General features: G+C 38.6%; 1 protein-coding gene across 2 annotated transcripts in view; it reads left to right on the top strand.

Annotated features, from left to right (window-relative positions):
- LOC6733902 overlaps window positions 1–25,809 on the top strand; it is a 64,865-nt gene that overhangs the window by 21,156 nt on the left and 17,900 nt on the right. The window contains exons 1-2 of one of the 2 annotated variants that reach the window (XM_016182332.3): window positions 1,056–1,620; window positions 23,866–23,918. The gene's annotated coding sequence lies outside the window, so the exon portion shown is untranslated. Of the gene's footprint in view, window positions 1–1,055; window positions 1,621–23,865; window positions 23,919–25,809 lie in introns of those variants that run through there. The other variant, XM_016182333.3, reaches the window with a different exon arrangement.

Here is a 25,809-nt window from a genome sequence, read left to right as displayed (position 1 = left end):
TTCCTAGGCTTCATAATACCCTGAATAATCACCGACAAAATAAAGGAGTCGAAGGACTGTTTGAGGCATAACCAAATTCACAGTCGACTGAACTTAATGACCACTTAATGAGTTTCACGGAAAGATCTACGGACTTCAACATCAAAATCCAAACGGGCCATTTAAAAGTTCCATGCATTTTTGATAATTGTAATTTGAATTCCTTGCCATGACTTCTTGCACAAGAGAACTTTTGAACGTATCGTTTTTATTAGATTTTTAACGAACTTTATTAATTACGTTTCGGTTTGAGAACCGGTTTGTCGACATGTTAAATTGAGGTATCGTTACAAAAGATTTTCAAATATTAGCTAGTTAACTCCCTTAAAAAATATACTCGTCTGAAATGGTGATAACTTGCTGTTTTTTTCAATTTTTTTTTATTAAATTATACACAATTTGCTGTTTGCATATACATATGTTACATACAAGTACATTTTTAAAAGTCCGTAATTCCGTAGACAATTGTTCTTGTTCATTTTTCTAAAATTCCTATAACATGTTTTTATTTCGTAATTTACAAGTCCCTCTTGCATACAGAATACCAATTATCTTTAAATTTCAAATCCTACTTAATTTGCCATTAGTTAATTTTGATTTATTTCCTACATTAACTTCCTAAGTTTGGCAAGGATGCTAAAATTTTTTTTTTAATTTTTTTTATTTTAACAGAATAAATATGTTAAAATTAATAAAAATGTTATTGCCTATTAACGTTTTTAACTAACCTATAAAACATTTTAAGACTTACAATGGAACACAACTTTTGAAAGGCACTGTTACAAACAAAAGATCACTTCTAAAAAAAGAAAGAAATTATCATAAAACATTGTTGTGAAAGTTGTGTTTTTTCGCCATAAATCAAGTAAAAATAGAAATTTGAGATAAAAATAGATTTTCTAGAATTTGATGTTTTCCAATTTCGAACAGCTGTTCGGGCGGCAGTGTGGCCGCACACCGCGCTCACCCAAAATCCCGCAGAGCACCGATCAAGGGCCACACTGCGCCGACGCTCTCGCTCTCACCAGCACTCATTTCCAATTGGGAGAGCGGGCGAAGCAGTCGGGAAAGCAGCAAAGCGCGTGTAAACAGCAGGGAAGTCGAAATCGCATTTGTGCCTTGTTTTTCTTGGCCAAGTCGAAGAAGTCGCCAGAATTGGCCAGAAAAACGCAGTGCAGCAGAAAACTGCAGAATGCAGAATAAAGCTGGCGTATAAGCACCGGATAGGTGTGTGCGTGTGAGTGTCTCTCGCAAACGAGCGTCAGTGTGTGTGTGTTTGGTGTTCGACAAAAAAATATTGCTCAATGGCCCAAAAAAATGGAATGGGCAAAGAAAATCAAACAGCCCAGAAAGTGAGCAGATGAAAAACAACTGCTGGCAAATGAAAACAATTTCCCTAACGTGAAAAGTGCGGTGAAAGTGCAGCGAAAGCCAGTGGAAAGCAAATGCAAATAAATGCTGTTTTTGCGCTCAATTTGAGTTTTTATTTTTGTGAAAGTCTTGTGCTCTTTCTCCCACATCTTCCCCTCTTCACCGTTCCACGCTCTTCGCATCAATAAACCAACGAAAAATCAAAGAGAGGTGAGTTTTCGCCAAGCTGGAGACCAAAAATCGTGTAATGTCGTCTCTGTTAACTTTATTATTATATTATGTGCTTTATTTTTGTTGTGGAAAAACGAGACGGAGTTAAAAAATCTCAGGGCGTTGCGAAATTTGTTTCTCCTTTTTTTATTTTGCTTCGTTTTCGTTGCTTCTTATTTGCTTTTATTTTCTCAATGGCCGCCGAGTATTTTACAAGCAGCTGTGTTAGTGAGAGCGCGAGAGGAACGCTCTCTCGCGCGGTGGAGCCCATCAGCTGTGTTGTTTTATTTATCACGTTGCTTCCAAAAAAAAAAAAAAAAACAACAAGAAGGAATAAAAATCACTGGACATACGTATATTAAGGCCTTGCAAGCCGCTAATTGATTCCCGCCGCTGTTCAAGTTTGTTAGCATTAGCAGGCTGAAAAGGTTTCTCAGCCACTCGAGCGTATTCGCGAAAAACTCATAAACAATTCACTGTTTTCAAACAAATCGACTGCTGCTCTCTAACGCCCCCGCCCCCTCCCTCTTGCCCATTACCACGATTTGAGGCATTGCCAGCTGTAAGAAATTTTGCTCACATCGAAAATAGAAAATTTTTCAGATTTGTAAAAAATATTTGCTTTTTTCTAAAAGTTAAAATATTTAAAATAGAGTATAAAATAAAACGAGAAATTTTTAATTTGCCTATATGTTAAACATAGTAAAACTGGTCAAGATGTTGACAAATATGGTATTATTTTATTATATTACATATTTTAAAACCTTGAATATTGTATTTCTCTAGCTCACTTTTAGCGCAGTCTTGCTTAAACTTCATTAAATTAGAATTTGAATGCTAGGAAATTTACCACACGAATATCTAAAAATTGATTTTAAATCGCATTTGCGATTTTCACTGTCTCGGCTTGTTGACATTGAATGGTTTGTGTGTCAAACACACACGGGCTGTAATGTTTGCTGATTTATGCACTCTATCAGGGCTGGCAAAGTGCAATAAATTCACTTGAACTCGCCCGAGAAAAGCCATCACCCCACTTGATCTGTGTGCGTTTTCTATATTTAATTCGTTAATCAATTGGTGCCTATAAGGCAATAATTAAGTAGGAATATAAATGTTTCTGATGTTTGTTGTGCGCGGCTCCCGAACTGTTAAGTGTGTAATTCGTTTGAATCATTCACTTAATGGTTTCTCGTAGAATCACCATGTGGGTTGGTTTTTTATTTTTATAATTCGTGCGGCGGTTTCTCGGGATCCCAAATAATTTGCACAATTGTTATTATAATTTGTGTGTGATTTGGCTTCGGAGAATTATTCCCAAATACCAGAACACCACTTGGTCGAAACTTACATACATTTGCGATTTAGAGAGGATTTCTGACGAAAACTGGTTTTCGAGCCATACGTTCTCGATCATAATTCATTGGCGAGTCTAGTCGCCGTCTGTCCGACTTTCCAATTGTCCATTTGAACACCTTGATCGACATCGGAGACTGGGTAATCATAGTCATTGAACTTGTAATTGTACGACAGCCTAAACTTATTTTTAGTAACTTGGGTGCTTTTCAGTTCCAACGTGGTATTTAGTCTTATATCTAATCATTTACCGGTTTATTTCTTTAAATAGTCACATTTTAATTAAAAATAGAAACCAAGCAAAAATAAAGTAGAAGCGATTTAAATAAATGCTGTCATTAAAAATAACAAAATACATTAACGTTAGTCAATAGAATAGATTAAAAACTATTTTCTGTAAAATCAAAACACATTATACTTGGTTTTTAACTTTCTTTTATTTAATATATATAGATAATATATAGAAAACTATTAATGATATGCAATAGATTCCAATTAAAAGAACCTAGAGCTACATAGCGTGTGCCCAGCGATCAAAACTCGTGCCAGTTCAATGTTTATGTATGCAAATCGATGTCTAAGCTGCTCGGAACGAAATAAACCTTTTCATTGATTGATTGGCCAGTCGGATTTGGCAATCACACCTCCACGCATGCGACCCATTCCGAATGGAAAACCAGGCACAGTTGAGACCAAACAACGCAAACTGGCAATTAACAATATTATCGCCATCAGACAGAATTTACATTTGGGGCCCAAAGGCATTGTAAATTTGCTTTTCTAATCGAAACAGCCCGGGGCAACGAGAACCTCAGCTGATGCCAGCCCAGCCCCAACTTTTAAAGTTCTCAAAGATTAGAAAAAAAAAACAAACCCAACTCTCTATCCAAATCAGAACCAATACTGTATCTTTAAAATGCGCTCTAAACAAACTGCATAATAAACAGGAGTATTTTGCTTTATTTTGTCTACAGTTAATAAGTGACTGAAAGTCACGACCTGCCATAATATTGGCCAAACCCCACTTGATCCCCCCCAGTATCGTTCGATTTTTGCACTGAGACGTGCCTGGCGAAGGGCCATTAATCAGCTAACTAAATTGTTTACCTCAACCAGAACAACAGCAGTCGCCATGTGTGCTATTCAGAGTTGTAAAACGAGATATATTGAAACAAAATATATATTATCATATCTGATTGGGATCAGCTAAGAAATCAAGCTAAAAGTTCACCAATAAATTAGGCTAAGTATTAACTCACTGCTTAAAAAAGGTTGTTTCTATGTTTGTATTGAATTTACTAGAAATCAATCGAATTTTCATATCAATATTTGTCTATTAAATGCTGTTTTTGCCTAAATGGCTTGCAAATTGCATAGACTTAAATCACTATTTTAATGACGTTGTCATTCGCAGTTATTATAATTCAAAATTAAGCTGAATCTGGAACAACTCAGATAATCTTTATTGTGAAAATATGCAAACCAAATTGAGTTTAAACATGTTGGGGATATTTTTAAATACTTGTTAAATTTAATGTCCACTATTAACCAAAATATTTTCAATAATAAACAACTGCGGTTATCAATTTATAAACAAAATTCAATAAGTATCGTTGGTAAAACAAAACTTTTAGATTGCTTTTAATAGTAAAGGGAGTACCCCTTACATTTTATTGCTTGTTTTTAGTGCTCTATAATGACATAAAATCGGTCTAGCCTTGTCGCAGTCTTATAAATAGATTATATTGGAGTGGAAAGAAGTATAGATAATTAAGGCAAACAAAGTCTATTTTCTATTTCAACGATAATAGATAGCAGTACACAATTTGTTTCATGGTAAACGCCCCAAAAATAAAATGCAGTTCTATGCTAAAACCAACAACTATCTTTAGATTTTAGATTGATCTTTGATCTCGGATCGTATATCCATCTTTTCTGTATTTTTCCTTTCTTCGGAGTGCGGAATTTCGATATGAGGCGTGCAGAGCTTATTAGCATACATACGTATGCTTACCAAAATAAAAACAGTTTTTTATATTTTCTGGTATTGGTTGTTTTTATCGCTATCTCAGCTGTGCGTCCTCTGTCTAAGGTCAGTTTAGAGCTATTAAATCGAATTCGATATGCTTCCGAATGAAGCAGGAAATTTTGATGGAAAATTACGAGCGATTTTTATTCAATTTATCACTTAATGCTATAAAACCCTATAAATGCAATATGGTAATTGGGTCTTACGAAATAGCTTTTTTAAATGTCATTTAAATATAAAAGCGCAAAAGCAATCAATTAAATCAAATTAGTAGAGAACAATATTCATTATATGGTATATATAAGCAAATTGGTTGACTCGCAGTGAAGTTTAAGCTTAAGTGTAAAAACCTTCTTGACACATCATAAAGTTTCTAGACGCGTTGGGAAAACTCAGTCAGTGTGACAAGTTGGTAATAAAAACGGCCAAGTCAACAGGTAGAACAGAGTGGCAAAGCCAAAATGTGGAGAAACAGAAGCTGAAAAGAAAACGAAATCCCACCGAAAGGCCGACGGTTGGTCAAAAAGCCACTCCACTCCACTCACTCCACTCACTCACTTGGCCATAATATAGTACACATCGGCATAATATTATTTTGCGGGCCCAAAAGATAAGAGCTCCGGTTTAGTTCAGTTCAGCTGAGTTGAGTTGAGTTTGGCCAAAAGTTGAGTGGGGCGTTCGGCTCTTGAGATCTTTTGGTGGAGAGCTCTTTAACTTTTGTTGGCCAAGTCGTGCCTTCACTTTTGCTGAAACAGCAGCCGCAGAATTTGTAACCTCAGATCGTTGTTGTCTATTTCGCTGCTTATTTTTCGGTTTTAATGGTCAGAAATACTAAAAACACTGTGCGCTGTTGTTGCCGAAATGCGTGAGCCAGTGAAAAAAACAGGTTTATATTTTAGCAAAGTCGAGAGAACAACAAAAGGCAGAAAAAGAAAACAAACACATACGTAAATAAATAAGCCGCCACTTCTGAGCTGCCAATTGGTTTTGCAGTTTCAAAGTTTGCTCAGTCGCCGAGCGAAGCTCTATTTTTATATATTTTCTTCATCTAGCAAAAGTGGGAATAAATTATTGTTTTTTTATTAAGATTTTCGGGTTGGGCTGGAATCATGGATAAGTTTAGAACACGCTCGAAATTCAAATGAACAAAGCCGCTTTAACAGAAGTTTTGAAAGCAAGCCTCTTCAATCTTCTCTTTTCTTTTAAATGGGAATAAAATATATGCTCCTTCTTATCTACGTTGCTAAGCAATACATATAGTATTCTCTTTTTAAAAAACATATGTTCATATTTAATCAAAGAACTAAATCATTTATAGAGCAACTGTTGCGCCAAGTTCTTAATCATAGTGTGAATAATCGCTCTGAACGACTGAATCACATTTAAAGTTCACTTAAACGTACATATGTTTCACGAGAATCATTATTCTGAATAAAGCTGCTATTCAAATGGTTTCTTTTTTCCGCCTTATATAAGTGTGTTTTTCCACCCACACATTGTGAAGTTCTACGGTTTAATCTATGCAAATTTATATATATTATATCAGCTAGATTATTTATGAGTTTTCTATTTACCGTAGCCTTTTTTTCTTGGTCTCTGCTTTGACTTTTATTTATTGTTTTGCTTTTTACGTTTATTGAATTTGAATTTCTAATTATTTTCATTATTGCAAATATATTCCGGCCCCAGTTGGCTGCCTCTCTTTCGCACTAACAGTGTGCTAATTGTATAATTGCACCGCCCGTTGTTTGAAGTCCCCCTTTGACCCCGCGATCGTTAACCCGTGTGGGTGTTTTAATTTATTGCACTTCTGCGCTGGCTTTTCAATTTGAGACGTTGAATCCGTATTATTTTACCCCCGCCAACCACAAGGGGGGTAGGGGGGTGGGGGTGGCTTTTTCCAGAGATAATGAGAACGTGTGAATTTGGCCATTGTGGGGGAAGCGATTATTGTCTCGCTAATCAAAAATGTTGTAATATTTTCGAGCTCTCGATTATCAACCGAAGGTCGCTAGCCGGAAAAAAATGGCATAAAAGGCGGTTGTAAAATTCACCAGAATCAAGTGTCAACTCAGCACTTTTTCGCTCTGTGTATATATGTATATAGAATCGAGATTGTGTGTAACTCGTTCTGGTATCTCCTTAATGGCCTATTGCACAATCATGTTTATTTTCCAGCTAGTTCTTATTTGTTTCCTCGAACCATCTAACTACCTACCAACCAAGCAGGCACAATTATGAAGTCGGCGAAGTTTGTGATATTCGTATGCTAACCTGTTAAGAACCCCCTCTTCACCCGCTTCCTCCCATATCTCACTTCATTTTATTCAGGTATTTTTTCACCTGCATTGCCGCCTTGCTTCCTTATTGACCATCGAACTTAACCTGACGCATGATTCAGGTGTCGCATCGGAATTCGCTTTAGAATTTTATTCGGCAAAGTCAAAGGTTAACGCTCTCCAGCTGAATTCAAAACATTCGCTTTTTAAGCGGAACTAACTGCATGTGCTGAAAAACAAGGGATAATAATTCTTATCGTGATTATTTGGCTCTTATCGTTTGGTCGGTGCCCGAAAGTAGGGATGGTATAAATATGCATGATATCATATCGCTTAGATACCGGTTCAGCATGCGATATATAGCAGATGTTTTTCGAGCCGAGAGCTAGACTGGAGTTATAAATTAAAGTATATTCTAACTAGAAAATAAACTGTATATTCTTGAAATATTTTTTGTATGAAATAAGTACCTTTTTGTAAGAGTTCACTTAGGAAAGAACTTATGCTAATGTATGTTTTTAGTACACTATACTTTTTGTAAGATCTTAAGGATATTTTACATATTTCCATTACCATCTGCAGGTTTTCCATCTGGTCAGTCTGTAGATACAGTATCTTATCGATGGCACGGCATGTCCATTTTGGAGATTGCATCGCCCAAGTGACCTTGTCGTGCTAGTGGCTTCTTGGCCCCATCACCGCCCCCCAAAATGACTCCGCCCCCCAAAATGACTCCGCCGCGGGCAGAAGTTGGACAAAAGTCTGTGCCAATTGCCTTTCATTTATCATCATATTTCTTGCGTTTACCGCACACATTTCACCATTCGAACGGACGTGTCGTGTTGGCCTGGCCAAAAGAGTAGAGTCTGTGCTTCTGTTTCAGTTAGCGTTTACTGTTGCTGGCATTGGATTGTGACCCACTTTCGAAGCCTGGCCATTCCTCATTTCCCATTTCTCATTTTACATTTCACATTTCGTTGCTCGGCGCAAATTCAAACAAATGCATTTTTGCGGCACTTGGCCAAGTTTTTGTGTTTGTGGCCGAAAGTGAATGTGGCAGCGTAGTATGTGTGTGGACATGGGTATGGGCATATGTATCTGCCGCCTTGTATCATCTGGTGGCGAAAAGAAAGCTGTTTCCTTGGCTTACTTGGCTTTCACTCGCAGCACGTTTTTCCTGCCTAACCAAGCACACCGACTCGCCTGCCCCGCCCCCTTTTTTAGGCCCCCTCTATATAAATATATATAAAGGTTTTTTTTTTCGATCCCCCATCCACGCTTTTCGATCTCCTGCTTCTTTTTTCAGCTTTATTGCCTGGCCTGCCGCTGCACAGATGCTGTAAACATTTTCATAAGCACGCACTTCGCTCGCCGCCTTGCGAAACCGATGTGCAGGTCCATAAACATTCTCGGCCCCGATTATAGCCATTGCATTAAAAAAGGGCGCGGCACGACTTGTAAAAGGGCGCAATTTATGAGGCAGTGGTATATATGCCCACTTATTCACAAACCAGGAAGTGGTGTGCGTAGACATAGCCAATATATCATTTATCAGGCTTATTTATTTCAATAAGGAAGCGAACAAAACGGTTATAAAACATTGTTTTACGATTAAAACTAAAAATAGTATTTGTTTAGTACGGCCAACGTCTGTCGAACTAGTTAATACCTTTGCCTAATATGTCACTAAAAATGGTTGCAAAATTTAAATAGCCAAGAACCTCGCTTAAACATATTAATGAAGCTTGCAGCTCAATTATCTTAAAGTGTGTTCCGTGCAACAAATTCGAGACCATAAAACCATGAAACCGAAAAGCGTTGAAAACACAATCAAGTTGTTTCCTCATATTTATATGCTCTTCAAGTTGTCCGAATGGCACAAAGTATGGGTGCACTTTGCCTTTGACATTGAAGCGCCAAGCTGATAAGAAATATAATACTGATAGCTCAAGAGGAACTGGCCGAAACATGCATTGAGCTCTCTCAGTCAGGGTCACATGTTTATAATTTCAATAATCGTTTAAAATTCTCGGTTTTTAAATGAATTTGTCCGCGGCTGCGGCTGTTGCCTAATTAATTCACCATCAAAATTTTCCCATTAATGGAGAGTTATTTTCTTGAGTCCCACACTTGAATTATTCATTCATTCGTTTCTGTGCTGCAACTGGTTTGCAACTCTAATGAACTGCTCAAATCGAATCGAGTCATTTGCATAATGATTACAATCTGTGAAGTATGTTTGCGCATGCAAAAAAAAAAAAAAAATAAAATCCTTCAATAAATTTTCCACTCCTCCACGCGGCCAAATGAATTGGGATTATGGCTATTTATTTTATTTATTAGTCATGTACTTTGAATAAATTCAATAATTGCTCGCAATGCCTTTTAATTTTAACACGATAGCATACATACATATATGGTTCAGTGTTAATTTTCTGTTCTTTTTTCATTGTTTTCAATTTTTTCTTTTGTTTTTCTACTATTTACATGTTGGTTGAAAAATCATTAAATCGAGTATTATTGAAACATTTACAATTGAAGGCCACAATTGAACATGCAAATCACGATTACACAAAAAAGTTAATTTATTTCGGTTTCGGTGATAAAATATTTAATTGTATTTGCTTTTGTGCATTTGTGCGCCGAAATGGGAAAATTACAAGCGAAACGTCAAATTGAATTAAAGAGAATCTAGTGTACAATAAGTAAAAATGCAATTATTGCAGTGTTGACTAACAGATACTAACAGAGATATATTGAGTGAGCGGATATCTGTATCTTCAGTATTTATTATCTTTGTTTGCTTTACATTACTGGCAATTTCCTTCGGCGCAATTCAGAACCGCAAGCCACACGTCTTTGCGAACTTTAAATCAATTTGCAACTCAGGCCTGTTTCAAAGGGCCAAGTCTCCCAGCAAGCCGACACTCATGGTTATTCAATTGCCTTGCCAAAAGTCAACGTCATACTCAACGCCCTTCCCTGCACCGCACCCCACCCCCAAACCCCATTTCGCCGCCCTTTGTTACCCCTTCTTCTTAGCCCCCTCCTCCTCTGCCCCTCACGCAGCAACTGCAGTCAACAGAAATGCTTCATTAATTGCTGCACACAATGGAGGAGCAGAGGATGGGCAGCAGGAGGAGGAGCAGAGGAGCGACTGGGGAGCCAAGGAAAACGCTCCCCGTGCTGCGCTTATTTTGCTGCCTGCCGAGCCGGCGACTTCGACTTCGACTTCGACGTCGCCTTGTCGGAGTTATAAATATGCAATTATGTGCCCGGGCCAAACAACATTGTGCTCGACATACCCGAAAGAAGAAACTTTTAGCTGCCTTCCAGCTATCAGCATTTTATCCCACTCCGCGCATTTAATCTTCGCATGCACTGGGAGGAAAGTCGTTACCAAACTCATCATAAACTTATCAAACTCATAAACGAATGGGCATATGTCCTTATGAAAATATTAAACCGTTGGGTGCGCGAGTAAGAGGTATCTGATAGTTCATACATATATTTAGTTTTCCTGATCAAATGTTCAGTATTGCATTTCATGGCCTTGAATTTGGATTGGATATTCAAATTTATTACTTAAATTGATGATTTTTAATCATTAAATGTAGTATATTAAATACACCTATAAACAATTTGAAAAATAACACTTAGAAAGCATTTCTTTTGGAATAAGGCGTATTTACTGGTGCAGTTTCAACAAGCCTTTTAATTATTTATTTATTAAGCTATTTGTTTAGTTTGTCTCATTTTCTTGCAGTGTACGCCCTAGCTTATTCTCCCTTCAGCTGCTGCTACTTCGACGCTGAGATCGCGGCCGGCATAAACAAATCTTGTTACACAAAGCTTTTTAAATATTTCATGGATGCGCTCGTAAAGTGCAGCAAATGAAAGGGGCAGGGTTTGGGGAGGTGCCACTGCGAGCAATGGGGTGTAGTCTGTGATGGCCTCCAAAGGGTGGTGGGGGGTAGAATGGAGGAGGAGGAAGTGGAATGCTGCTGGCAGTGGACAAACTTTATTAGGCAAACCGTTCCGAAATGCAGCGCTGGTCCGGGGAAGTGCAACTAATTAAACAGCTGGCAGCCAGAAGCGCCTCCTTCAAATCCCCCTTGGCCCACCGCTTGCCACGCCCCTGGTTTCCCGTTTCCCAGGGAACTTTTTAACGCGCTTATCTTGAAGCTCGCTCCCTTTTTAGATCGCGTGTGGGGGGAGGGGAGGGGGCTTTTGGTTTCTGTTTGCTTAACAAGTTTGCCCGTAAAGTTTTGCCAAACTGCCACATGGCATTCCCAACCGCCCACCCGCCACGCCACACCCCATGCCACCCCCCATTTTCGCCGCCTGTGTCCCTGCCATTCACACACACAAACACACACACACACCACTCTAGCCTTTGTCTGGATGATATTTGTATTCGAGTTTGCCTCTTTGTTGCACTCTTCGTAGCAATTTTGGGACTTTGACAGCAATAAAAAAGCATATTTTAATATTTCAATATTAAGTGAGTAAGCAGGTGCAATAAAAGCGATTCAAAAACCTCATAATCTTAAAAAATAATTAGGTACTGCCAAGCATTAGGGTATTCCCCCTTCGGTTTCAGCTTATTTATAACCTTTTACCCCGCCTGCGACTTCAATGGCCTGCCATAAACTCTCTCGCAGCCCTTTCTTCCCGCTTTCTTTTCCTTGAGGAGAATGCAATGAAGTGAACCAAACCAGAAAACAAAACGCTTTTTTCTCTGCACTTTCTTTGTGTGTGTGCGTGTGTTTTGGACTCTTTTGTTTTGGTCTCCGCACGTGAGCGAGCGTTTTTTTTTTTTGTTAAAGCTTCCCACTGTTCAGCAGCATCCCGCACTGAGCATTTTCCCCCCACTTTTCCGCATTTTCCCGCGAGTCTGGAGGTTTCTCCTTGGGTGAATGCACTTTATGGGACTTGCGGTGTCCGTTATTGTTGCAGTTGCCTTGCATTTCGTTGTTTTCGCTCAAGGAAAGGGCTTTCCAGCTGAGCCCGAATACCCGAGTATTTTGACTTATGACTGCCTCACTGAATGAATGAATGAATGTCTGACTGAGTGAATGGTTGAATGAATGTATGACTGACTGGATGGATGGGCAGAAGCACGAATGGCTGGCTCTCGCTTATTAAACTGCAAATTTTTGTTAACCTTACAAAACTATAAAAAATACGCTTCTAAATTATACTGATTTTTTGATTTTATAGGAATAAAGTGTTATTCATTATTTGCTGTACTAATTAGTGTCTTAAATGCCAATGAATCATAAGGTATACAATTTTGTATCTTTATCTTGTAGTTTGCTTTGTTCCCTTTTGATAAAACCGTCGTATTTGTTTCTTGATGATGCTAATTGGTGCCAAGTACAAAAGATGCAGAAATACAATTATGATTAAGGTTACCGAAATGTTTTCTGTCTGCAAACAGTTGAAGGTTTGTTTAAATTCATTTAATATCTTCAACAATATATAGATCATATTCTAGAAAACCAAGTTTCAAACTTATTATTCATTTCAAAAAGGTAATTTTGTAGTTTAAAAATTTAAATTTGCCATAGGGTAGCTTATCCCTTTTTCGTTTATCTTGTTCTGCCCACCTGACCTTCGGCTTTTGTTTGCGCAATAGCTCGCGAAATGCAAAACATTTAACGCAATTTTCGCGGTTAGCCGAGGCGGTCGGTTCAGATGTGCCACACAACAACTGCGCCTCAAATCAGGCGGAACTGTAACGATTTCGGTGCCCGGCCGCAATGCATTCAAAAATTATGGGGTGGTGTTCTTAAATGGGTGGGCGCAGTGGGGTGCGGCACGGGTCACATTCGCGATTCAATGCCTCGAGCGATGTTGTGGTGACCCCACCACTCGACAACAACCCCACTCAACCCGAAAGCATTACAAAACAAGTTTATTCTGTTGACACTCTTTGGCGAGTATAAATAAATAATAATAAAAAATACAAAAATATATAATAATAAATAATAAATAAAGCAGACAAACGTACACGTAAACAAACGTGTGTAGAAGCAAAAGTTCGGAAAACAAATACAAATTCCTATGTACAAAAATTATTTATAAATTAATATTAATTCTATTACAATTTTAAGAAGTTAGTAGAGATCGCCAATTTTTGATTGTGTATATACAAGAGAGTGGATAGACAACAGGCGGTGCGATATTGGCCATCGGTGGGAGGTACTTTTAGTTAGGCAAGCGGCGTGTCTGGAATTTTCAATGAATAACACGCATACGCCATGGGGTGCGCTGGTCGAAATATTCTGAGCAATGCCTCATCGCATCGTTATTGCACAGACAAAAAGTCAAAAGGAAAAATACAAAGACGAGCGGAAAAACAACGAGCGTGCTTGCCAACTCGAACAGAGCAATAAACGTATAAATTAATAAGCCAAAAAAAAATATAGGTAAACAGGAAGGGCATTGTAAGGGAGCTTCCGAATTTTGAGTTTAAACACATGGCCTGGAAATTTTCGATGGCACAATAATAATTTTGTGGGTAATTTTCCACAGCTGTGTGTGTGATTAGCATATCATTTTCAATCATTTAGCTACAAATTTGTTTTATTGGTCAAACGAATTGCTATATCATATTTCATTCAATCGTTCTCTAACACTCGACTTTAAAGCTTTCCATAAATGCAAAGACAACTATGCATTCATATGATTCATAAACCAGTTCGTATGCAGTGATAGAAAATACCCATTTTGAACCCGATTTGCGCCCCCTTAGTTTTTCAATCCGCACTTGAACACGCAAACTGATAAGATTTCCCACCCATGGAGGAATAAACCTTGGGCTTTGTCTACTTGCTCTTGGTCTTGGAGGTTGAATGCACTGAAAGTTGCCCAAGATAAGCTTCGATTAATTAGGAGTGCCACCTATGAAAACCAGTAAAGAGCCAAGTGAAAGGAGATTGGTATATAATATATAATATGATGTTGAACAATGGCTTTGGGGCTGAATGTTAATGGCGGATTTTACACTCTATGGCCAAGTTTATTTCGAGTAATAACATTTTTTAAGACTTGTTTCTCTAATTAGCAAACAGGCAGACAATCAAGAGAGCTCATTAGTTGCATTTTCTCTGCTCCTGCGTTGTTATACAAATTATGTTTTCAGCTTTTCACTCGTGCGTCAATGACAAAATTAAAATCAGCTTTCCTTTCATTTCGATTAATGCAAGAGTCTCAATTAAATGTTTTAAATATGTGCGTGGCAACACTGCTCGTGGACATTTGAAATAAATCGTCGGATTCGTGGGTGAGAGGCTGTCCCTGACTTTGAACTTGAGTGCTGGAATAAATTTAAATATGCTATCCGCACATTGTTGTGTACAATGCCTGTCGATTGTTTCTTTTGGCTCTTCGATTCTGCCTCTTTTTCGCATGTAATTTAAATTTATTTTACAAGCCAGCGCTAATGAAGTCATCGGAGCGAATCGTAGAATTGCGTAAGTCTAGACGAAACACTGGGGTGTAGGCGATTACTGCGGATTTCGGGGTTACGAGGGAGTGGGAGAAGGCCATCAAACAGCATAGCAAACACATGAACACTAAACCTTTCGACTGAATCATACTCATGGAGTGGCAAAGATACAATAGCCATGCTGTGGAGTACATGCAGATGGGCAGATAGGTAACTTCTAATCTTTATTATATGACCATAGTCTATGAATTGCTCGATTTTCCGAACATTTGTTAAGTGCCGTGTCGATTTGGCAACTAATGAACATGCAATCAATTAGACACTCAAAATATGCCTACAGCACTTGTTGCAACGTTTTCCTTATTGATTAAAATCGGTTATTTGTTAGTGAATCACTCAACTTTCGAATACAAATAAGAATAACATGTTGTTAAGGGTACAATCCCAAGCTGTCAAGTGATTTCTTCCCTCTAGCTTTGATTTGTGTGAGAAGGTGGCTTTATCTGCAGCTTTATCTGCAAAACGCAATCGTGACTGATAACTAAAATATAAATAAATATTTAAGGCGTCACTGTCTACAGCCAAGTGTTATTTTTTTTTTTATCGTTGATCGACTGCCAAGTGATTCATGAACTGATTACATTCGGATTCGACGTCTTTTGTTCTGGATGAATCTGGATGGGTGAATCAGGGCCTTTGCCTTTGTCTTTCGCATCGGATTCACGATCCAATGAACCTGCAACTGCAATGGCTGATAATACTTTTATCCAAGGGCTTAATGCAACGGCGCCGCAATCACCATATCAATTATGCAACTCAGCAGACAATTAATAATTCAGCTCAAGTAGACAATAACTCAATTAGGAGCGGAAAATGATTTTGAAAAAATGTGCAAACTGCAGGCGAATGAATTGCATTGAACGGCCATTGGGGCGTCAATTGCACAATAATTGAGTCGAAACTTGTCGCCGGTGCTGGGCTTTTCAAATTGCATTTCGTATATACATATATATGTTTGTTGTATATATGCCTGCCATATCGGGCGTTGCAATTTCGATTGCAATTGCGAATGTATATTTTTAGTTTGCCGTGCGTAACTTGGTCAAAGCTAAAATGGTTGGCAAATCAGGGGGAAACAGAAGAAAACATAAAAAAAAACAACTAAATGAAACTAAATAAAACCAGGGTAAGGTTGCGGTTTGAGCCAGAGAAGACCTCGAAATCACTTCGCCTCGCCGGAATGCTGCAAATGTTCGCTGATTTCTGCACGAACTTTACAATTTCCCATTCGCGGCGGCATATTTGTTGTTATTTGCATTTCGGCGCAATCAAAAGCCAAACAAAGTCTTTCCGCTTTGGCCAGCAGCCAGAAGTGAAATTCTTAAACATTTTATAACATTATTATTGCCCGATCGTTTCAATTAATGGCATCCACTGAAATTCAGGAACCAAAAATAAACGCAATTCGGGAAATTATTTGTGGAAAAAAAACACACGTCTCAATTATACCGACTTGTGCGGCCAAATTGGAAAACGCGAGAAAATGCAGTGTTGGACAGGAAAAGTATCATTCGTGTCGTTTAAATAAATTGCGGAACATGAATTTTAATTTTGATGATTCATTTAGCGGCATGACAGGCGAATGTTTCGCCAGACAATTATTAAATCGAAAGCGAAATATTAAAAATCCATTTTCCTGTATGTACATATTCTTAAGAATGGTGCCATGCAACAAAAATTTTCGGATTCGTGTGGCTTATTTGTGTCCTAATGAAAATGAATGAAAAATGCAAATGAAAAAATGATTGCAATGATTGCGGATTACCAAGTGCACAAAAAGCCAAAGCCAAATAAATAATAAACCATGACCAGCAATCGGTAAACATTGTTGAACATTGTTCGAGTAAACCACAACTAAATTATGAATGCTTTCAGCAAACGGATCTCTGTTAATCCGTTCTTAAACTCCCATTCTGGTCCAAATTAAATGTCAGTCCACCGCAAACATCGTAAAATGAAAGCTATTTACTCGCACAGCACATGTAGAAATTCCGCTGCAATTGACTTTTATGTTTGCCATTGCAGTTTTTTTTTTTTTTGGTGACTTTATGCAGTTTTTAATTTTTATGGCAATGTTATGAAACAATATTTTCATTGAAGCTGTGACCGAAGTGTGAGAAGGCAATTCATTTTCAATATTTGCCCGCAGAAATTGGCGTTTATTTTTTATTGCATTCGTAAATTGCTACTGGGGTCTTACTTGCATATACTTATATTCCCCAACCGAAACTTAACCGAACTAAACTGAACTCAAAAGACCGTAATCAGTCACAATTTGTGCGGCAGCTCAAGTGTTTCCATTTGCAACTGCATTGCAATTGCATCAACATCAATCAGAGTTTGCTGCTCTGACTTGTCACCCACACTATCCATGAACTTATTTACCTATGAGATAGATATTTTGGTATCTGGAGGTGACTGACGGATTTTTAAGGCTATCGCCACATTTACTTACTTAATTCCTTTGGCCTGTTTACTAATTTAAGCACATTTGCTCTTTGTTTATTGCAGGTAAGACGGACGAACAATTGATGGATGTTACTTGGGCAAATGACAGTTCAAGTTCCTGTGCCCACTGATTGCCAGATTACTTGAGTGAGACTACTATATTCTATCTATAAACAGCAGGGAACTCAGATATTGATTATAGTGTGGGAGATGCGCTCGCAATCAATTTTCATTGACGTCACGTGCACTTATATATTATAAATAAACCATCACTTTACGCATTCTAAATAATTCAAGATCGCTTTGCTCACGCTTCAGTTTTATTGAAAAGATGACCCTGAATGCTTCACATGCTAAACAGTTTTGGTAAAACAATCGAACGGAAAATCCATGTCATTAAGTAGAATATATCTAAATATGGGTTAAACCTTGCGCTCCTCTGCCTTTTCGTATTTGGGCATTTAGTTCGTTTTCCTATTAACCCTACCATTTTACTAGCCAATAATTCAAGGTGCTCACTCAATAATTTCTTAAAGTCAACTGATGTTTAAGTCATCTGCTCAAGTGAAAATAATTCAAATTGCCAACAATATCCGATGAAAATTTTCCACATGAAAAATTTGAAATTGATTTACGACTTGCCATTTCCCACGAACATTGAACACACTGAGCTAAACATAGCCTGGATTGTGGGGCTCATTCAATATGCAAACAATGGCAAATAGTTTATAATTGATATTATAGTTAATATTCGAGCTTCTTCAAGTATAAATATGACGTTAATCGATTTTGGACCAGGACACAGCCCAAAACGCTTGCATTGTTGTCCGGGTAATATTCAAGTTGCTCAAGCATTTTCCAGGTATTCAGGTGGAAATGTTTCAATTTGCTTAAAATCTGTTTGCTCAGCTCACAAAACCAAAACAAACAGCAGCGCAGCCAAGTACAGTGCGTTTCATTGCTTTAGGCCAGAAATTAGTGGGGAATCTATTCGAAATCTTAAGTTTTAAACATTTCTATTTTCTAATATATTTATAAATTAACAACTATTTTCTTACTTTTGACTAATTTACTTTAAAAAATATATATTTTTAATGCGTTCTGTTAGTCTAGACAAACAAAAAACATAAATTAAATTAGCGGGAAAAATTCAAAAAAGTTTTCAATACTTTTAAATTTATCAGAACGTTGGTACTTTAGAAAATTGATTTTTATAAAATAATAATAAGTAATAAAATTATTTATTTTAATTATTTAATTATTTTCCATGGCAACTCTAGAAACAAAATAGAGCGTAAATATTACTATTTCATTTCGAAACGCAGCTTAAAAAATAAAGTGAACGGATAGTTCACTTATGTTGATGAGAGGCTGCGGTCAGGAGTCAGGTGCGTAAGTGTATGTTAGTGCACGTGTGTGTGTGTGTGTGTGGGGGGGTCCTGCGGCAAGGACAAAGAAGGAGAGTAGCTGAATGACAGAGAATGCCAACCGCACATGTGCCAAAGATCCATAGATACACCGACCAACACACCCACGCAAACAGGAATGGCAAATATGTGTTTTGCGACTTTTAACAGCAGGTACCCGCTTGTGTGTGTGTGTGTGTATCTGTGTGTGTGTTGCTGTCAATATTTTATAATGTCATGTGCCAAATTATGGGAAATGTGAGTATCCATACAGCGCCTATATTTATTTACTTGCCATTTGTTTGATTATCCCGGCGACAGACGTCATTCTCGAAATTTATGCGAGACTTTCGAGATAAAAGAACATTTATGCGCTTAATTAAATGCCGTGTAAAGTAATTGAATGTATGCGAAAATTAAGTGCATTAATTAATTTGCCTCTGGCATATAATTTATACATACCGTACATTGCTCATACGCCCCGTGGTGCGGCGCTCTCCTTGCGCCAATGCATTCGAGAGTTTTAATTGCACATTTTTCAATTAAAAACTATGCGCGAGGGCGCACTCGCTTTTTAGGGGGCTGTAGATTTGTTTATACGATTGCATTGTTTAATTGAATTTACTGTAACAAATGAGAGAGGCCAAAGGCAGCGGCGAAAAACCAAACCAAACAACAGCATCAAAAGTTCACAAGTGCAATTAATTTCGGAGCTGTGTGTGTTTTCACTCTGTTTGGTTTTTATTTCGCGGGGCGCACAGCTCGATTTCAGCTTTTTGCTCATTTTATGCTTTCGGTTTTTATTCTCAATTAATTTTGCCCGCCATAAATCAGCAGAAAACGGTGACAATTTAAACGATTCTTTTTTCGCACGGCATTTATTTACTGAAGCGAAGTTGGCTAAAGTAAAATGTAAACATTGTGAAAACGTGTGTGGATTTATTTGAAAATGCACAAAAGTGCAATTGTCAAATCAAATTGTATAATCTCGAAATGGGTTGTACACTTTTATTCTTTGCATTTCTTGCAAGCATAAAACTTAATTGCCATGTGAATCTTTAATACACAAAAGCAGTGCATTTTCCTTGCTTTTGCCAAGACAATTTACGTCGTTGTGGCTGAAACTTTGGCTCGATTCCGCTTTGATTCAAGCCTTAAAAACTCAGAACTCAAAACTGAAACGCTCTTAAAGTTCCCGCCGGCAACTTTTCTCGTTCATTTTGCTGTAGAAAAAGTTTGTTTTTGTTAGATAGTTTCGCTTCCGCTTGTGTCTATCATTCAGCCACTGTTGTTTCATCTGTCTGCTCCTTTGCATTACATATTCCTAGGAACAGTAGGAGCCGCCGGAGGAGCCAGGATCTGTGCTTCCGCCCGCAGCGCTCCCCTTTGTCATCCTGCCATCCAGCATTTTATGGCAGTTTCGAACAGGAAATGTTAAGCACGGAAATCATGCGCGCCCGACTATGACAACGACATCGAAATGCTTTTCTTCAGCTCCTCTGCCTTTGTGCATTTGCCTGCCTGCTGCTATCTGCCTGGTTTTGCCTCGTCATGCTGCCAACTTTTTGTGCACGAAAAGTCGGCAATTATTTAAGCCATGTTGATATATTAAATTATTTACATTCTGTGCAAGTTGCCAGTAGTAGGAAGTGTGCTTTTTACGCTTTACAAACCCAAACAGTTGGTTGCTTTTTGCCTTTTGGTGAATTTTATGAAAGATAGCCGATATCTACGGTTGCAGCCAGTCATGATGGCAACTTTATATCGCTGTATATAAACAGGGTTTTTTTATGCGAGCAAACGCCTTGCCTTCATATTAAGTTACTGGATAAAATAACTACATTTATTCAATACTTCCCTTCAGAGGAAATTGTTCTACAGCACAAAAGCTGTGCATTTTGATAAAAATACGCATTGAAAATTCCAATTCCAACAACGTCTTATAAAGATAGCAAATGTTTATAGTCTGGTCATAGTTAAAGCTTTTTATAGGCGTTATTCAACGATATTTTATTACTGATAAAATATTTTCAGATATAAATAACATTTAGTATTGCTATCTTTCGCTTCCTTTAAAGTCAAAGAAAACAATGTTGTTTTTATAAAGCTATTTCATATTGAAAATAACAATGTTTTCTGTATTGATTTAGCTTGTCATGCTAAAAACTATATCTTTGATTCTACGAAGCGTCAGTTTTTCATCTTCAATATTAGATACCCAAGCCTGCAATAAAGCTATACACAAATTTAACTAATGGTCGCACTTTAAGAAGATACTTTTATGCACCAGACATTTTGCTCTTCGTAACTGCATAGTTATTAAATATTTAAAGGAAACGCTTCCCTTCAACTTGGCTTAAAATGTTGCCTATTATGGCAAAAGTGCACTTCTCAACGCGTTGTAAGTCCATTGAGTTATTTAAAAATAACCAAATAAAATCAGCTTTCTATGGAGCTTGTCAGGAAGCATAATTTCGAGAATTTCCACAGCCACCGCATGGCAGTTCTTTCATCAAGTTTCCAGACCTTGTGCTATTGGCACTTTAATGGATCCACATGAAAGGAAGAGAGCTGGGAGCAATGAGTGGTTGGATTGGAGTGAAGTGGATTGGTGGGCTGGGCTGGTGTGGGTGGGGTTTTTGGATTGGAGCAGATGTTGCAAGGAAGTGCGGTTGCAAGATGTTGCTTTTGTGTTGTTTGTGGCTTTCCCAGCGACATGAAAATGGCGTCAGCTGCAGTGGAGCAACTTCGCAGGGCCCCCCAGATAAAAGCCAGATATTCGGAATCGAGATTTTGCAAAATGAATGCTGATTGCCGGAGACCTAATAAGCCTTGCGTGAGTCTTTAATTTGTGCAATTTCCTCGAGACATGGCCTTAAAGGCCGTCATTAACGTAGCTTGGGTGTTCACTCTGAAAAACTTATGTTTCGCGGCGAACGGGGCGTATACGTAATGCACTTGCAACTCGCTTTCTCCTCCCGAACACACACACATACTGGTATCTTGTTTATTTAATATTATACCATCTCCGCCCTCTGTCTTGTCTAGACTTTCAAGAGCCTCTCGTTTTACCGCCCCTTTTCGCCAAACTGGGCGTGGCCTGGCTGAGGGGTTTCGAGGATTCGCGTGGTGTATCTCCTGTGTGAGCCGTGTAAAATCTCATTTTCGAGGCTCAATTCCAGCGGGGGAGTCCTGCTTAAATTGCAACTTGACTCGCTGCAATTCTTTTGCAGGTGCCAGGTGAGACTGACTGCCTTATGTCACGTACTTGATTGCGATCCTATTGCCCCGACATTGATTATTGATGCACGGTCCTCGGCTTTGACTCTTGGCTGGGCTTTTGCCAAGCGGCAATACTGTGTCTGTGTTGGCTGAATGCCACTCTAAATCTAATACCTTATATTATATATCTGGGGAATTTGGTGTAACTTGGTTTCAACGGAAATCATATAAGCACTCAAAAGTTAAATTAGAACTTTCGTAGCTGGGTAAAGTACTGGATTTTATTCCTTGTTAAAATATGTTTTAAGCAGTGGTTGCATAAAATTCTAGTTAAATAGAGTATTTAATTGACTTTAAGAGTGTTTAATTGTTTAACCCACAGAAGAAGAATATGTGTTTCATGTAAATTACGACTTAAGCGCCGTACAATGGCTTTGTTAGTCAACCAACTTCGAAGTCACTTGGCATTGTTTAAGTATTAAATTAGATTTGGAGCCTGAAATGGCTACAACAGTCTGGGCTTAAAGCTTGACTTGGCAGCGACTTAATTGAGATTCCACCTTATGGCGCAGAACTGATTCGTTTGTCACTCGTGTGAGTCCTTTGGCTTGACGGAGGACCCAGGACTTAAGCAGCTTATGCGGTGTGGCTGTGTATTAATCCTTTGGCTGCCATCCTGCTGGACATGAGATACTCCCAGCTCCCGTTCGTCTAGCAAACCCGTTAACAAAGCTAATTAGAGAGGGTGAGATAAAGAGAGAGAGTAAATGGCATTGGTGCTACCCGCTCCCTTGTTAAAGATGACAAATATCACACATACGCTCCGTTGGTCGCCGGCAGTAGTCAGCACTTGATAAATCTTTCCCAAGCTGTTTGTGCTCGCGCCACTGACGTCAGCAAATGCGTGTTATTTTCTTTTTTATTTTTATTTTTTTTTTTTTGATTCCCCTTCATGCTCTTAGCCGTGATTACACAACTTTCTACTGTCATCGTCCAAAACGTATCATCGTTGAAACTTGATAAATGAATCGGTGACTTGTGTCCCTGACTTTTCTTGGCTTCGTCGATAATCGATGGAAAAGCTGTCAGCCAACTGGTAGTTATGTCATGAGCAGGCTGCAATTACAATTAACTTAGTTTCGCCCCGAGTGTGTGGGTGTGCAGACAAAGCATAGCACAATTCTCAGGGCAACCTGTGTGTCTTCATATAATTTATATATATATATATATATATATGAATATGACTACATATGGAGCACTTGTATAGTTGCACGTATGACCACTTGGCCAGGCTTAACCCCGAGCCAAGTGGTCATATATGCCTCCGGTTTTGTTGGAGGGTCGCGAGTCTAATTAGCCGCTTACACACACACACACCCGTTAGCACACAACGACAGACAGCCAATTAAAATTCCCTTTTAGCCAACCACTGATGATGGCCAAAAGGTTGTTAACTTAAATTAGGGGCCGGTCTAATAACAATTAATTGAGGCTTTGAAGCGAAGCAATTTTCAATGTTGGGTACCGGAAAAAGCAAAAGAAAAGTCATTACTAGCAATGTTGGATCTAAAATTTAATTATATGCTTGAACTTATTATCTTTTCTCATGATTAACACGCATTTTTATTTCTTTATTACATTTCTTAGATATGTAGATGACGTTATTCGCTAGTAATAACATTGAGTACAAAATTTTATATAGATCCAAAAGCTATCCTAATTTATCCCTCAATATTATAGCATTCAAATAGTTCTATTGAAATATAAATAAATACATATATGTTCCAAACTATTTAGGGCACAAAACATTTACGTGTCAAATTAATTTCCTGCCTTGCGGGAATTTTTTTGTCACGGGTCATTTGCTTTGTTATACAAAATGCTGCATATTTAAGTTATAAATTTGGGTCAACCCTAACTATAGTGCTGCGAATATCTTATAAATATTTCAGTTTTTAAACCATATTTTAATTACTACTCTCTTTCCAGGTTCAACGAGGAATTCGGGCTTTCTAGTGCATTTGCTGGCCATTTGAATTATGGTAAGTTTTGGTTTGGTCTGTTTATTGATTGCCGGCGGTAATTGACTGAAATAATTCAGTGTTTTTGCCGCTCGTTCAGTCGGCTCTTCATTAATTCCGATTTGGCCAATTGACGTATGTCAATTAGTTGGTCTGTTGTGGCGATGATGAAACAAAACCCCATTTGTTGTGCGGGATTTGCGACTTGATTGCCAGATTTTTGCGTTGGAGATGAAGTTTCATTGCATGTCATGATGGGATGACTTGGCAGTATGTATCTCGTAGATATAATTAGCACCGGATGCAGGCTGAACGAGCTGGAAAACAATTGTCGGTTTTGCATTTGGGACTTTCATCAATCTTCGGTTCGGCATTGACTTCTGCCTGCCCCTACCCCCCTCCCTTCCCTTGCCTAAATGGCGTTAAGTGTAAATGTACAAGGGACAAATTTCGGGAATTCACAAAGTGCGCCAAAGACGATTAATTTCGCCGGCAGAATCCAGGCAGTCAGTGTCAGCCCGGCGGCAAATGTGTCTTGTAGATGTCCGCCCCATCACCGCCCACCGCCTGCCACCACTCCACCCCGATCCTCGTCCTTTGACTTGTCCTTGTAGCAACGCTTATGTGGGCGTGGGCAAGCAATTTATCTTTCGCTTTTTTCCAGCGCTGCGGCTTGTGGCTTCTCTCATCCTGCACGGGAAAGTAAAAATACACAGCAAGAAATATCTTAGTAGCTTGATGTCACTCCTAAATTTCAATAATATTTATATGTTATACTAATACAAAATATGTTAAATTTATATTTCAACTGAATTGTTTATCATTGGTTCTTAATCTGTCCCTTGATTCCAAACTGCACTTCATCTCTTTAGCAACTTTTTTCTCAGTGTAAGACAGCTTCTCTGTTGCGCCCCACAATTATGCGTAATTCGCATTTTTTCGTTGCATACTTCGTTGCGTTGCGCTGATGCGGGAGGATGTGGGCCAAAAGGCGGCGGCAAGGGGAGTGGCTAGGCGCAGGCATGCCAAAAATTAATATAGCCACATACCTCGAATGGCGGAGTGGCATGTGCAGCTTGAGCCAGCTGCGGCTTCTGTTTCTGCTGCCACCGTAATTAAGTCGAAATTAATGGAAAATTCCTGCAGGTTGCCACCGAGTTCAGCGAAAAAGTGTGGCCAAGCCGGGGGCGACTGAACAGAAAGAAACCAGTGTGACCAAAACGAAAGAAATGATTAAATCGTAGTATTTATTCGCCTGTGGAAAAAGGCAGTGTACATATTTTTGTCACAATTTAAATTTAAAAATCTAAATGGCATTCTTTGCCATTTAAAGCGAAAAAGCACAAGCACATTTATTTCAATTACCGAAAATGGTATTTTTCGATTTATTATTTATCAATTTGCAGGCCATGGGGAATATTTTTAGGCGCACTGGCAGCGCCACCTGATTCGGGCTCAAAGGGGAATTAAACTTAATTGACTGGATGCAAATGGAGAGGCAGATCCTCCAGAGACTTTTCCCTCCGCTGCTGCCCGCTTCGTTTTCGGTTTTACTCCGTTTGCCTAGGGAGGAGTTTGCGAATTGAAATTGGTTTCCTTGTTTGTTGCAGCGCAATGCAAATTTCTGCTGTAGAGTTTCTGCCAATTAATTGGCATTAAATTGGCTGGATTAGCGGCGCTGGCCACATGGATACCGTGGCAAATAGCAATAGGCCCCAGGAGTTTTTCCCACCATGATGGATGCGAAAGCTCAATCAAATCATTCGCCCGATTGGAGGCAAGCTACATTGAAAGCCACTTAATGCGGTTATGCGACTCACAATCACATTATATTCATTCGCATTAGCAGGAGATTCAATTCAGGCGTCACGTTAATTGTGATCCATCGATTACCTGGATTCCCCCTAATTCT

This window comes from Drosophila simulans, chromosome 2R, assembly GCF_016746395.2.
Source record: "Drosophila simulans strain w501 chromosome 2R, Prin_Dsim_3.1, whole genome shotgun sequence".
NCBI classification, from domain to species: Eukaryota; Metazoa; Arthropoda; class Insecta; order Diptera; family Drosophilidae; genus Drosophila; species Drosophila simulans.
The sequence above is the reverse complement of the archived record's forward strand: the minus strand, read 5'-3'. Positions and strand labels throughout refer to the sequence as shown.